The sequence below is a fragment of the Triturus cristatus genome, chromosome 5_1, assembly GCF_964204655.1.
Source record: "Triturus cristatus chromosome 5_1, aTriCri1.1, whole genome shotgun sequence".
NCBI classification, from domain to species: Eukaryota; Metazoa; Chordata; class Amphibia; order Caudata; family Salamandridae; genus Triturus; species Triturus cristatus.
Genome location: NC_140587.1, coordinates 898,012,925 through 898,028,445, shown reverse-complemented (window position 1 = coordinate 898,028,445; position 15,521 = coordinate 898,012,925).

The window sequence follows — 15,521 nt, the reverse complement described above, 5'->3', positions numbered from 1 at the left end:
GGCGGTTGGGACAGGGAGGAATCAACAGGCAGATACTGTATCCACCAGAAAAAGCGTTTGCGAAGGTAAGTAACTTGCTCTTCTAATGGATACTTCTGCATGTTGATTCCTCACCTTTTGAATAGAATGCTCTAGCCGTACCTCACCCGGAGGAGGGTGTCTAACTGACTAGACCAAAAAATCTTGCAAAACAGATCGAGCAAAATGGCCATCCCTCCTAACCTCCGAATCCAATAATAATCGAATAATTTTTAGTCGAAATTATATTGAAAATAATACTTTAAAAATACTTTTATTAATAAATTTAGACAAACACTTAAAGGAAAACTTGTATTTATAATTAATTTAAAGATATTTCATACTTTACAAATTACACTGAAGTCGCGACCCCTTTGCGACTTTTCAAAATGACTACCGGAATGCACGCAGCCATCGTGTAGGGTGCGTGAAGGGTGCTCGACTTCTGTATAATATTAAAAAAAAAAAACAATGAATATAGTTTTCCTAACTAAAAATTATTCATTTTTTTAAAATATATATATATATGTATATATATATATATATATATATATATATATATATATATATATATATATATATATATATATATATATATATATTCACTTAAAAAAAACATAGGTTTCAGGGGTGTTATAGTTAGCTGGACATTTCCCTCGTACAGAACCCTAGAAATTCCCCTGTTATAGTTAGTTCAGCTAACTATAACTCGCGCCCCTGCAATGCACTGCTGATGATGTCACATATTACATCACTCATGACATGGTCAGTGACATCACTGATGACATCACTGATGACATCTCAAATGACATCACTGATGACATCACTGATGACATCATCCATTGAGTATGTGTTTCTGAACAGTTTTATTATGTTTAATATATATAGGGAAAGGCCTGTTGAAAAATCAGTGGGTGTACAAGTGTGTGAATGGATTATTTTCCAGGTGCGTAACTGAGTCTATAAGTGAGTCATTAAATGTATCTCACTGCAGACTAGTGACTAAACTGTGTGAATGTCTGTATGTGTCTGTGTGTTGGTGTATAAGTGGCTGCATGGTTTTGTGAATAGCTATAGGAGTGTCTATATGGGTAATTGATTTGTTGTCTGAGTATCTGTATGGGTGCCTGAGTGTTTGTGTGGGTAGGGTGTGTGTGACTCTGTGACTAGATGTGTGAGTGGGTGATTCAGTGGGTGCATGTTTTTAAGAGTGCATCTGTGATGGACTGTATGGTTGGGTGAGTGTATGTATGGGTGTGTTAGTGATTGAATGTATATCTCAGTTGTACATGTGTCAGTAACTACATATGTGAAACGCAGTGTATATGTGTGTAAGAGTATATAATTATCTATATGTGAGAGTGTGTGAATTTGGGAGTGGCTGTATGCGCCATAGTGCAAGGATATCTGTGTCATGTGCTGTTTGTTTTTCGGCAGGAAGATACAGAATTTGTTAGTATTTTTATGAGTAAGTGAACTTGAGTGTTTTTAACTGTATAGGTGAGTAAATCTTACAGTGATTGATTATTTGCATGACTAACTAGATGTAGCAGTTCCTCAATGGATGATTGGCGGTGTGTGAGTGTCTATATTGGTGTATAAATGCACAGAGTTACTGTAAGTATGAGTGACTGTACAGGTGAGTGAGTGGAGATGTCTGTAGACCTAAAAGTCAATGAGTGGGTGAGTAGTTATTGGTATTGGAGTGTCTATGGTTGTCAAAATTGCCGTCTGAAATTTTGAGTCGGTGTATCAAAGGTTATATTAGGGTGTGAGAAGATGCACTAATTTACCACATGGATGACGTCATCAGTGATGTCATCAGTGATGTCATTTGAGATGTCATCAATGATGTCATCAGTGATGTCACTGACCATGTCATGAGTGATGTAATATGTGACGTCATCAGCAGTGCATTGCGGGGGCGCGAGTTATAGTTAGCTGAACTAACTATAACAGGGGAATTTCTAGGGTTTTGTACGAGGGAAATGTCCAGTTAACTATAACACCCCTAAAACCTATGGTTTTTTCAGTGAATTTCTAAGGTTTTTTAAATGCCAATTCCTAACTATAACGCCCCTGAAACCTTTGCTTTTTTCAGTGAATTTCAAAGGTTTTTTTAAATGCCAATTCCTAACTATAACGTGCATGAAACCTATGGTTTTTTCAGTGAATTTCAAAGGTTTTTTAAATGCTAATTCCTATCTATAACTTATCTCTGAAGATATCATGAAAAGCATTCTTTTTTAAAAGAAGGGTGCACATTAGTTTTGTGGAAAAGCATCTTTGTGATTGGTTAAGAAAAAGCAGTTTCAACGTGGAGTACATATCATAGGATAAAATTTGCTCAGCTCAACCACACCTGCTACTTGCATTTGGAAGGCACTGTTCGAACTTAAAACAATCGTCAAATTTTAACCTGCACGTGTCATTAAATGTTCAAGAAAATGTTACAAAAAAATATCGTAAAGTTTAAAAAAATTGATGAACTTTTAACCTGCACGTGTTTTAGAATGTTCTAGAAAGTGTGTTGATAGAATACGTTGCACTTCTGACTTCTATGTGTTGTTGAATATTAAAAAAATGGTTCATATGGAAAATTAAAAAGAAACCGATAGAGAAGTTTTGAAACCTAAAAGAATCAAGGAACTATTCTAATTTATTCTTTACATGTATTTATGTGTGCAGCAACACAATTATAGACACAACAGCACCAGGAAGAGGAAGACGCAGGGAGTGGGGGGATGAGGGGATGAGGGGAGATGGGCAGAATGACACACATGCACAATTAAGTACAGCACAAGTATAGACAAACAATGGCCAAAATGAAACACACCAACAAGGAGCACAAGTCACACAAACCGCCAACATCACACCACTGAACGAGCATAGAAGTGAAAACCACGCTGCATTCATACAGGATGTGGACAAAGGCCAGTCATTGGTGTTGTGGGATGTCTGCGACCGTGGTCATCATGGATGAGATGCCCAGCATGTGGCACATGGTCGAGTTCACTGTGTGCTATGTTGCCAAATGGCTGCTCCTCCCTCCCACGAGCCCCCACACATTTGTACGGTGAGCTGTTGTATCTCGTGCACTCGTACGGCATGCCATTGTAATGCCTATTTGCGCATGTCCTGCTACATTCCAACAACAACATCACAATGCCGTTTGGAGGTGGTACATGCCACTTTACAACAACAACTGCTGCGGCTCTTGTAACAGGCCACACCAGAACACAGAGACACACTTACCGCACTTCCTGTACACGGACATGTCCAAGACACCCCGTTCCCCTTGCCGGATACGCACACCCCCGTACTGACCTGTGAACCCCAGACCAGCACATGCCAGTTGTGCATGCAGGAGGATGCGTATGTAGCTACACATCCAGGCTCACTGCCAACGCTGAGGTGACAGCACACTATGATGTTGCAGGGCTCGTGCCTATCATGCTAAAACAATGACCACAGGGACACACTTACTAAGATATGGGTTTGGGGGGCATTGGCGGTCCTGGAGTTGTTGAGATGAGTCTTCTGGCCCTCATGGGTATCCCTGTATCATGCTCATTGAGTCTATGGCACCTGTGGGTGTTCTGGTGTGGCTCTTGGCTGTGTTCCCTTTCATGGTGCAGGTAGTTGTCCTGCTTAACACCAGCAGAAAGCAGGTGTAAAATCCCTGGTGCTAACATGTCTTATCGCCGGACTTTGTTTCGCCTTGCAATTAGTGTGAAAGTTGTGATGTGATTTTTTTCGTGTGCAGAACAATATACAAACTGAGCAGTGTATCTCGTCAAGATCCAGCTCCTGACGCACTATTCCCAATCAATATACATACAATGAGAATTCTTAATAGATTTCGTGTGTACCCTGTAAGTGCAGCCAATACCTCAGTGCAATACAATACAGGATCTTAGTATTTAGAATAAATCGCAAAGGTGCACCTCTTGTCTTTTTGCACGGGAACGGCTACTCTCCATTTCATTATCAGCACTTTAACGGAAGTAAAGTTGAGATAAATCTAACACACTATTCAGAAGTTGGTGCAAACTGGAGATATCACTAGTATACCAGTGATAAGTGCCCCAAAATTTAACACCATGGTGGACTCCATCAAATAACAGTAATAAGAACAAGAAAGAGTCACACAGCAGTTAAGAGAACAACCAAAAATATTATTAATTTTGTTTTCAAACTTTATTTTTTATTTTAATAAATATATAAACGATAAACTATTTTCAAACTTTATATTTTTATTAACATAAATATAAACAATAAACTAATAAACAAAATGTAACAACAATAATACAAAACAACAAAGCAGAACACTCCTGTGGGAACCACGGATGTCGACGACAGACCTGGAAAATCAAAACGATTGTTAAAAAAAAACACAACATGGTATTCTTAACACAATACCACAAGAAACAAATCACAGATATATAAAATGTACTTAGCTAACAAAATTTTATAAGTTTAACTTACAAAAACTGTAAATGTTGCCGCTTTAAAATATTTACCGATTCTGAGGATTTTTTTTTCCAGAAGGCACCACGCCCACAACGTTTTTCATCAGTGGTGAAGAAATGTTTAATTTTTTCCAAGGGGCAAACAAAGACCAATGCCACCTTCTTCATTCGCAAGATTTGCCAAAGAGTTCTGTTACGAGGGGATCCTAACAAAAAATACTCATGCGGCACAGCAAGTATGAGGAAACACCTAAGGACCCTTTATCCAAACAATCTTGCACGAGAAGAGTGCAAACAGATGAGAAACACTCCTGTTCTGTATCTGTAAAAAAGAATCACAAATAAATGTATATTAATAACTTTCAAATTTATACTATTCCATTACTGTACAAACACATTTTATATAAAAGCTGACTAAGAAACTATAGCCCTGAACCACAAGTGTGACGATGAAGAACCAGAACCTTATGGGCCTGGCGGCGCAGGGTACGCCTTAATCTCCTGGGTTCTCCTGCTTCAGCTAACAGAGACACGGGGACACTCTGTCGGCGTAAAAGATCAGATTTTATTAGCTGCAGCTAGTACAGTTGTCCTAGAAGTACACACGGTATGTTATCAGGAGACTGCCACTTCACTCCGTGGCGCACAATCTTACATAGTATGTAGATAGCATATAGATTAACCAGAAACACACCCAATACATACATGAAGAACCAATAAGGAAATGTCAAAAACAAAATGTAGCCAATAGAAAGAATGTGAAAATAAAGTATCGAGTAACCCGAAGAAGCCTCTCCTTCAACTGTGTTTGTCGCACCTCCTTACGGGTTAATTTATTAACGTGTCTGTAGCTGACTCGCAGGTGGCGAGATAAACTGCTGTGGAAGGTATCAGTGTCAACAGCGCAGTGTTATCTGGGACAACAGGAAACTGTGGTACAACAATTTTGTTTACCTCTCGAAGATCAATCACAAAACGATAAACAGGAGGATGAGAAGGATCAGTGCGTTTAAGAACAGGAAGAATAGGGCTATTACATATGTTACCTCTCGTTTCCTCAACCATATCCTTCTGAATCAAATCATGAATGATTTCCAAAAGCGCTCTTTCACCTTCAGTAGAAATTCTATATTGAGGAACGCGTGGCAATTCAGCATTGGGCTTGAGAGTAACAACATATGGTGGGATCTCAAGACAACCAACATCATTTGGACCCGTAGCCCAAAGCGTTGTAGGAAGAGAGAGCAATTCAGGTGGGAATTGATCTTTAGACAAATACATTGGAGAAGTCAATTTCTGTCCTAAAGTAAGATATACACCAGAAGGAGAACAAGATATTGCGGCATGTATTCTTTTCAGTAGATCCAAGCCCAATAGATTCTTGCCGCAACCATTCGTTAAGAGAAGCGGAGCTTCCAAATCATAAGGGCCAATTGAAATAGGCAAAGGGCAAGAGACCGGATTACGAACTGGGGCGCCAGAAACACCTACAGATACATTTGTTAAGCCAGACAAAGGTGCCCCAGGGAGTTTTGAATGAATGATAGAACTTCTCATTGCACCAGTATCTAAAAGAAATGGCTCTGAAAAACCCATTGTAGTAACATTAACATAAGGTCCACTCTGATCTACTGGAATCGACACAACTCCCTTACTTTGACTTTGTCCATGGCTGTCCTAGTTAGCATGAAGACTTTCATTCTCGCCTTCAACATAACAATCCTCATTGTAATACTGTGTAGACCGAGCGTTTTGCTGATCAAAGTAGTTCATGGAATTAGGAGGAGGAAGGGAACGCTGTTCTTGGGTCAACATACCTCGACCTCTACCTCTGCTTACTGACTGGAGGCCACCACGACCTCGTGGAGCAGATAGTGTTCCATTGCGCTGCAATAAAACCGGACAGCTATTCTTAAAATGACCTTCCTCCCTACAATAGGCACATTGATTAGGACCTAACAAAGGTTGCGGAATATATGGCTCAGGCTTTTGATACACCCTCTGAAACTGTGGAGGCTGTTGAAACTGGGGCTGAGCATAACGAGGTGGGTAAGCCTGTTGCAAGAGAACCTTAGTTTTCAATTCTTTAGTCTTTTTCTCTTGCTTATCTCTTTCTTCTTTATCTCTATTTTCATAATATTGAGCAGTAGCCAATATCTGGTCTGAAGAAGAAACAGCCCGTGAACTCTCGGAGTCTTTCAACTTATGCGACAGCTCGGGAAGCAGGTTGAATACGAACTTATCTACAAATAATTGCTGTCCACCCTCCGTAAAAACCAAAGGAAATGATGGACGGAGTGTTGAACATTGCAAGCACTCACCCCCAGTCAACAGATCTGGGTTTAATCCATCACCGTTCTTTAGCCCACTCTGCCACCCCAGTTCAGACATGGCCATATGCAAATCAGTCTGACCCTGTGCCTCATGGGAACAGTCCAGCCCGAACTGCCAAGCCATGTCTTCCCTGGACCGGAAACAAGTTTCCTAGGACCGGTTTCTGGCATTTCAGCCGTCTTCAGCCAGGCTTGCTTGAATCCAGTGGCAAAGTGAGCAAGGGACACACGTCTGAGCATACCCTGCCAACTTCTGGCGAACAAAGCAAAAACCAAAGGAAATGATGGACGGAGTGTTGAACATTGCAAGCTCTCACCCCCAGTCAACAGATCTGGGTTTAATCCATCACCGTTCTTTAGCCCACTCTGCCACCCCAGTTCAGACATGGCCATATGCAAATCAGTCTGACCCTGTGCCTCATGGGAACAGTCCAGCCCGAACTGCCAAGCCATGTCTTCCCTGGACCGGAAACAAGCTTCCTAGGACCGGTTTCTGGCATTTCAGCCGTCTTCAGCCAGGCTTGCTTGAATCCAGTGGCAAAGTGAGCAAGGGACTCACGTCTGAGCATACCCTGCCAACTTATGGCGAACAAAGCAAAAACCAAAGGAAATGATGGACGGAGTGTTGAACATTGCAAGCACTCACCCCCAGTCAACAGATCTGGGTTTAATCCATCACCGTTCTTTAGCCCACTCTGCCACCCCAGTTCAGACATGGCCATATGCAAATCAGTCTGACCCTGTGCCTCATGGGAACAGTCCAGCCCGAACTGCCAAGCCATGTCTTCCCTGGACCGGAAACAAGCTTCCTAGAACCGGTTTCTGGCATTTCAGCCGTCTTCAGCCAGGCTTGCTTGAATCCAGTGGCAAAGTGAGCAAGGGACTCACGTCTGAGCATACCCTGCCAACTTATGGCGAACAAAGCAAAAACCAAAGGAAATGATGGACGGAGTGTTGAACATTGCAAGCACTCACCCCCAGTCAACAGATCTGGGTTTAATCCATCACCGTTCTTTAGCCCACTCTGCCACCCCAATTCAGACATGGCCATATGCAAATCAGTCTGACCCTGTGCCTCATGGGAACAGTCCAGCCCGAACTGCCAAGCCATGTCTTCCCTGGACCGGAAACAAGCTTCCTAGGACCGGTTTCTGGCATTTCAGCTGTCTTCAGCCAGGCTTGCTTGAATCCAGTGGCAAAGTGAGCAAGGGACTCACATCTGAGCATACCCTGCCAACTTATGGCGAACAAAGCAAAAACCAAAGGAAATGATGGACGCAATGTTGAACATTGCAAGCACTCACCCCCAGTCAACAGATCTGGGTTTAATCCATCACCGTTCTTTAGCCCACTCTGTCACCCCAGTTCAGACATGGCCATATGCAAATCAGTCTGACCCTGTGCCTCATGAGAACAGTCCAGCCCGAACTGCCAAGCCATGTCGTCCCTGGACCGGAAACAAGCTTCCTAGGACCGGTTTCTGGCATTTCAGCCGTCTTCAGCCAGGCTTGCTTGAATCCAGTGGCAAAGTGAGCAAGGGACTCACGTCTGAGCATACCCTGCCAACTTATGGCGAACAAAGCAAAAACCAAAGGAAATGATGGACGGAGTGTTGAACATTGCAAGCACTCACCCCCAGTCAACAGATCTGGGTTTAATCCATCACCGTTCTTTAGCCCACTCTGCCACCCCAGTTCAGACATGGCCATATGCAAATCAATCTGACCCTGTGCCTCATGGGAACAGTCCAGCCCGAACTGCCAAGCCATGTCTTCCCTGGACCGGAAACAAGCTTCCTAGGACCGGTTTCTGGCATTTCAGCAGTCTTCAGCCAGGCTTGCTTGAATCCAGTGGCAAAGTTAGCAAGGGACTCACGTCTGAGCATACCCTGCCAACTTATGGCGAACAAAGCAAAAACCAAAGGAAATGATGGACGGAGTGTTGAACATTGCAAGCACTCACCACCAGTCAACAGATCTGGGTTTAATCCATCACCGTTCTTTAGCCCACTCTGCCACCCCAGTTCAGACATGGCCATATGCAAATCAGTCTGACCCTGTGCCTCATGGGAACAGTCCAGCCCGAACTGCCAAGCCATGTCTTCCCTGGACCGGAAACAAGCTTCCTAGCACCGGTTTCCATAATTTCCTTTGGTTTTTCTTTGTTCGCCATAAGTTGGCAGGGTATGCTCAGACGTGAGTCCCTTGCTCACTTTGCCACTGGATTCAAGCAAGCCTGGCTGAAGACGGCTGAAATGCCAGAAACCGGTCCTAGGAAGCTTGTTTCCGGTCCAGGGAAGACATGGCTTGGCAGTTCGGGCTGGACTGTTCCCATGAGGCACAGGGTCAGACTGATTTGCATATGGCCATGTCTGAACTGGGGTGGCAGAGTGGGCTAAAGAACGGTGGTGGATTAAACCCAGATTTGTTGACTGGGGGTGAGTGCTTGCAATGTTCAACACTCCGTCCATCATTTCCTTTGGTTTTGCTTTGTTCGCCATAAGTTGGCAGGGTATGCTCAGACGTGAGTCCCTTGCTCACTTTGCCACTGGATTCAAGCAAGCCTGGCTGAAGACGGCTGAAATGCTAGAAACCGGTCCTAGGAAGCTTGTTTCCGGTCCAGGGAAGACATGGCTTGGCAGTTCGGGCTGGACTGTTCCCATGAGGCACAGGGTCAGACTGATTTGCATATGGCCATGTCTGAACTGGGGTGGCAGAGTGGGCTAAAGAACGGTGGTGGATTAAACCCAGATCTGTTGACAGGGGGTGAGTGCTTGCAATGTTCAACACTCCGTCCATCATTTCCTTTGGTTTTGCTTTGTTCGCCATAAGTTGGCAGGGTATGCTCAGACGTGAGTCCCTTGCTCACTTTGCCACTGGATTCAAGCAAGCCTGGCTGAAGACGGCTGAAATGCCAGAAACTGGTCCTAGGAAGCTTGTTTCCGGTCCAGGGAAGACATGGTTGGCAGTTCGGGCTGGACTGTTCCCATGAGGCACAGGGTCAGACTGATTTGCATATGGCCACGTCTGAACTGGGGTGGCAGAGTGGGCTAAAGAACGGTGGTGGATTAAACCCAGATCTGTTGACTGGGGGTGAGTGCTTGCAATGTTCAACACTCCGTCCATCATTTCCTTTGGTTTTGCTTTGTCCACCCTCCGTAGTCATATCCTGACCACTGTGATCAATGAATGTCTCTTCGAAACGAGTGAAGAAATCGGAGACACTCTCATCTTTCTTCTGTTTACACACGGCTAGTTTATCCCAGTTAACTCTCAAGGCAGGCATCATCGTTTTCATTAATGTAATAATCCTACCAGGGAGTTCTGAAATCAAAGCATCAGGCTTCGCACCACCCACTTGGGCTCTATCTGCGGCAATTATAGCATCCCAGTCTCCACCCAATTCTTGGGCATGATTCTCTTTATGAATTCTAGCCCATAACGCTTGTGGGACTACATTCCCCATCAACATGTCAACATCTGCTAAATTCATAATACAGGCATCAACGGTCTGTGACAATTCTTTATAATAACCTGCAGGGTTCTTACGAGGATCCGGTAGAGACTGTTTAAGAGCCAAAACTTCAGATCTTTTCCAGGGAACATGTATGCATATATGCTGGAAGTGAGCAGGAATAGCTTGATTAGCACCTACTGCTGCAACCTCTTCTCTCCATACTGGAGGAACCTCTCTCATTGGGTAATTTTTCAGTGTCAACCTAACTGAGGGATCGGAGTCAAGAAAAGTCTGTGAGGTAATGAAGGTTCTAAAGGTAACAAGTCGCTTTACAGTGTCCTCAAGCTTAGAACCCACAATGAGTCCCTTATCAAAATCAGCCTGAACATCTAACAGACCCTGAGGAACCGATCCCAAATCCATATCCTCCCATCCTTTAACGAGAGTATCACACATGACATTGAAAACATATCTCTGCGTAGGCGCATTCCACTGTGAGAAGGTAGGCATAATGTCGGGCACATTATACTGGGGACCCTTCTCAATCCATTTACAAGCGAGAGAGTCCAACCTTTCTCGTTCTTCGGAAGCTGGGAACTGACTACGAGACTGTCTTCGAGAAAAAGCCGGAGACACATTTAAAGCCTCAAAGAAAGGAGATAAAAGACCAGAGACCGTATCTGTGAGTTGTTTACGCATAGACGTAGAATTGGACATAAGGATAGGGGACAAGGTATTAGGCGAACTAACTGAAGAGGAATCAGTAATTACCGGGGGAGCAGAGGGCAAAGAAGATGAAGGCAAAGGAGTCGAAGGCAAAGCTGGCAGAGGCGGCAATACTTGAGGGGGCAAATGTGGACGAGCCGGAGCAAGCGGAGGCGCAACTGGTGGCTGAACAGGTTGTAATAACGGGGGTGCATTAGCACCTTGTACATAGGGCGGAGGCAATCTCAATAAGTGAGACATCAAGGGATCTTCCTCTAAATCCTTTCTTCTATCAGAAGGGGAAGCTGGCAACATCGGATAGCATTTATCTATCGCCATACGATGCTGTCTCTCTGAAATTTCCATCGCATTATCAACTTCATTATCTTTAAATTGCTGAGCAGCCTGTATAATTGTCATACCCTGTGTTTTCCTATCTCGTTTTTCTTGCTTAATTTTTTTCTGTTTGGCTTCCTTACGCCAAAGGCGGAAAGAGTCAAACATTGTCGGCCGGGCTTTTCTTTTAAATAAAATAGCTTCCAAATTATCTAGTATGTCAGGCTCAAAACTACCATTTTCTGGCCATTTTAAAACACCATCATTCTTCGTGTATCGGATCCATGCCTCGTTAAAGGCAATGGGGCCAACACCATGTTTAGAATAGAGCTCATAAGTGGGAGTTCCAACTGAAGGAATCGGACAAGAGTCCTCCTGCCGGGAATCCCTATTACAACCAAAGCAACAAAGTTTCCTAAACTTAGTCAGACCAGGCATTGTTATTTCACTGGACTGTTCACAAACATCAAGGGGGTTAAATCAATTAACAGAGCACAAATGTACTTACCCCTCGGCTTCGGTTATTGCAATACCCGAATCAAAGACCCTAAGAACCTAAGAACCAAAGAACCAAAAAACCAAAGAACCAATGTGGAGGCGACCCACCAATACTTAACTAAGATGTCCTTACACCAACAGAGGCCCGTCTATCGTCTCGCCTTACCATACATCACCAAAAAGACGGCCAAGGCAGGGCGGAAGTCAGGGCAGCAGTCGTCAGTAGCCGTCAGGAAGGAGTAACCACGCTGCAAAAGTCCTTCGGACCACTTTCGACATACAGGGTTCGCTTGACGTGGTTCGCGATTCCTCCAGAATTTTCTTGCGGGGTTCCTCACAACCTTCAGGCAGAACCACTACCTCTGAAACCGCCTCACATTGGGCGCCAATTGAAGAACAAGAACCTTATGGGCCTGGCGGCGCAGGGTACGCCTTAATCTCCTGGGTTCTCCTGCTTCAGCTAACAGAGACACGGGGACACTTTGTCGGCGTAAAAGATCAGATTTCTTTAGCTGCAGCTAGTACAGTTGTCTTAGAAGTACACACGGTATGTTCTCAGGAGACTTCCACTTCACTCCGTGGCACACAATCTTATATAGTATGTAGATAGGATATAGATTAACCAGAAACACACCCAATACATACATGAAGAACCAATAAGGAAATGTCAAAAACAAAATGTAGCCAATAGAAAGAATGTAAAAATAAAGAATCGAGTAACCCGAAGAACCCTCTCCTTCAACTGTGTTTGTCGCTCCTCCTTACGGGTTAATTTATTAACGTGTCTGTAGCTGACTCGCAGGTGGCGAGATACATTTGTGTGTTTTGGAGGACAGTTGTGAAACGAGAGAATACGAGCAGAGGACAGCGAAGGCCAGAAGATAAGATAAAGTCAGAAGAGAATAGTGTGAACCAACAGTTAGTTGAGACAGGGATTAGGCAGACCAGACAGGGATTAGTGTACTCGGCCAGTCCCTAACACCAGCTTTGTAAACAGAGGCAGAAGGCTATTTTGACACGATGCTGCAGGAAAAGCAGAAAAGACTTTGTTCGTCGTGCTGCCTGAGTGAGGGCAACACATAATGGCGGCGGATTACAAAATGGCGGGTCAATACGATCGAGATCGAAAATCGAATTTCCTCAACGATCGTTAAAACACTACATGCATAGTGCATACTACTTTGAAGCAGTTCATGCCCTAAAGCCTACCTCACTAAAGACTACATGCTAACTGACTAAATGATTACAGTACTATAAGGAGACACACTGGGTGAGTGACAGGGTGTTTGCTAGAAGAATATGAATACTAACTAGAGAATTGAAGGTGTGAAAGACAACTGTGTAGGTGATTAGAGGCCTGCATCAATACTGCATAGGCATTTAAAGCAGTCCATGTGCTAAAGCCTGGCTCACTGCATGACTACTTGGTTACTGACTGAATGATTAGAGTACAGCAAGGAGAGTGTCTAGGTGAATTTATAAGTGCTAGGATTTTCGCACAGGGAATAGATTAGTACTTGGTACTGAATGAGTCACTAGAGGAGTGCAAAGGCAGTCACAAGTGCTGGAATGTATGGATACTGACTAGGAAATTGAAAGTGTGAAAGACAAGTGTCTAGGTGGTTTGAAGACTGCATGCATAGTGCATAGGGGTTTGAAGCAGTCCATGTGCTAAGGCCTGGCTCAGAGTATGAATACTTAGGCACTGACTGAATGATTAGAGTACTGCAAGGAGAGTGCCTGGGTGAATTTATTAGGGTTTGGCGCAGTGAATGGATTAGTACATGATGCTGAATGGGTCACTAGAGGAGTGCAAATGGAGTGACAGGGTGTTTACTGGAAGTGAACGGACACTGACTGGGGAATTGAAGGTGTGAAAGACAAGTGTGTAGGTGCTTAGAGGACTGCATGCATAGTGGATAGGGGTTTGAAGAAGTCCATATGCTAAGACCTGGCTCTGTGCATGAATACTTTACAGTGACTGAATCATTAGAGTCCTGGAAAGAGAGTGTCTTGGTGAATTTATAAGTGTTTGGGTTTTGGCACAGTGAATGGATTAGTACATGCTGTTGAATGGGTCTCTAGAGGACTGCAAAGGAAGTGACAGGATATTTCCTGGAAGTCTATGGATACTGACTAGGAAATTGAAGGTGTAAAAGACAAGTGTATAGTATATTATAACACTACATGCATACTGCATAGACATTTGAAGCAGTCTATTTGGTACTAAGAAACTGACTAAATAATCAGACTACTTCTAGGACAGTGCTTAGATACAACTTTTAAATTTTCAGTTCTGCCACAGTGAACAGAATGGTACATGGTACTGCACCTTAGTGTCAAACCCTGACTCATTTTATCAATGCATAAGCAAAGAGTAGCTTCTAATGCTACTAAAACTTGAGAACATGAGAGGTTTTAAATTAGTTATCTGTCAGCAAATACACAATGTTACCAAATGCCTCCCTCACAGTGGTTCTCAAATGCACACAGACTCACAGTGTGATTCTAGACAAGCACCACTATCCCTAGGAGTTTACCAAAACTCATTCACTACAGTGGAAGTGGTAAGCGAACTGCACACAATCTTCATATTTCAGGACTGCACTTTTATGTCAAAGGCAAAAGCCTGACACATATAATCAAAGCATAAGCAAAGACTGGCTTCTAATTCTACTAAAACTTCACAACATGACCGGTTTTAAAACAGGTATATGTCAGCAAATACACGATGTTACCAAATGCTTCTCTCACAATCCTTAACCAAATGCACACAGACAAACAGTGTGATTTTAGACAAGCAACACTATCCTAGGAGTTTACCAAAACTCATTCACTACTCTGGAAGAGTTAATGGTACTGCACACAATCTACATATATAAGTACACCATATCAGTGTCAAAGCATGACTCATTTAATCAACTCATAAGCAAAGACTGGATTCTAATCCTACTAAAACTTCACATGACACGTTTTAAAACAGTTATCTGTCAGCAAATACATGATGTTACCAAATGCTTCTCTCACAGTGATCCCGAATACACACTAACTCACAGTGTGATTCTAGACAAGCACCACTATCCCCATGAGTTTACCAAAACTCATTCACTACAGTGCAAGTGGTAAGGGAACTGCACACAATCTACATATTTCACAACTGCAATTTACTGTCAATGCCTGACTCATATAATGAAAGCATAAGCCATAACTGTCTTCTAATGCTACTAAAACTTGACAACATAACATGTTTTACAACACTTATCTGTCAGCAAATACACGATGTTACCAAACACTTCTCTCACAGTGATTCCCAAATGCACACAGACTCACAGCGTGATTCTAGACAAACAACACTATCCCTAGGAGTTTACCAAAACTCATTAACTACAGTGGAAGTGGTAAAGGAACTGCATACAATCTACATATTTCACAACTACACTTTAATGTCAATGCCTGACTAATTTAATCAACGCATAAGCAAAGACTGGCTTCTAATGCTACTAAAACTTGACAACATGACAGGTTTTAAAACAGTTATCTGTCAGTAAATACACAATGTTACCAAATGCTTCTCTCACAATCCTTACCCAAGTGCACATAGACTCACAGTGTGATTTTAGACAATCAACACTATCCTAGGACTTTACCAAAACTCATTCACTACGTTGGATGGGGTAAGGGGACTGCACACAATCTACATATT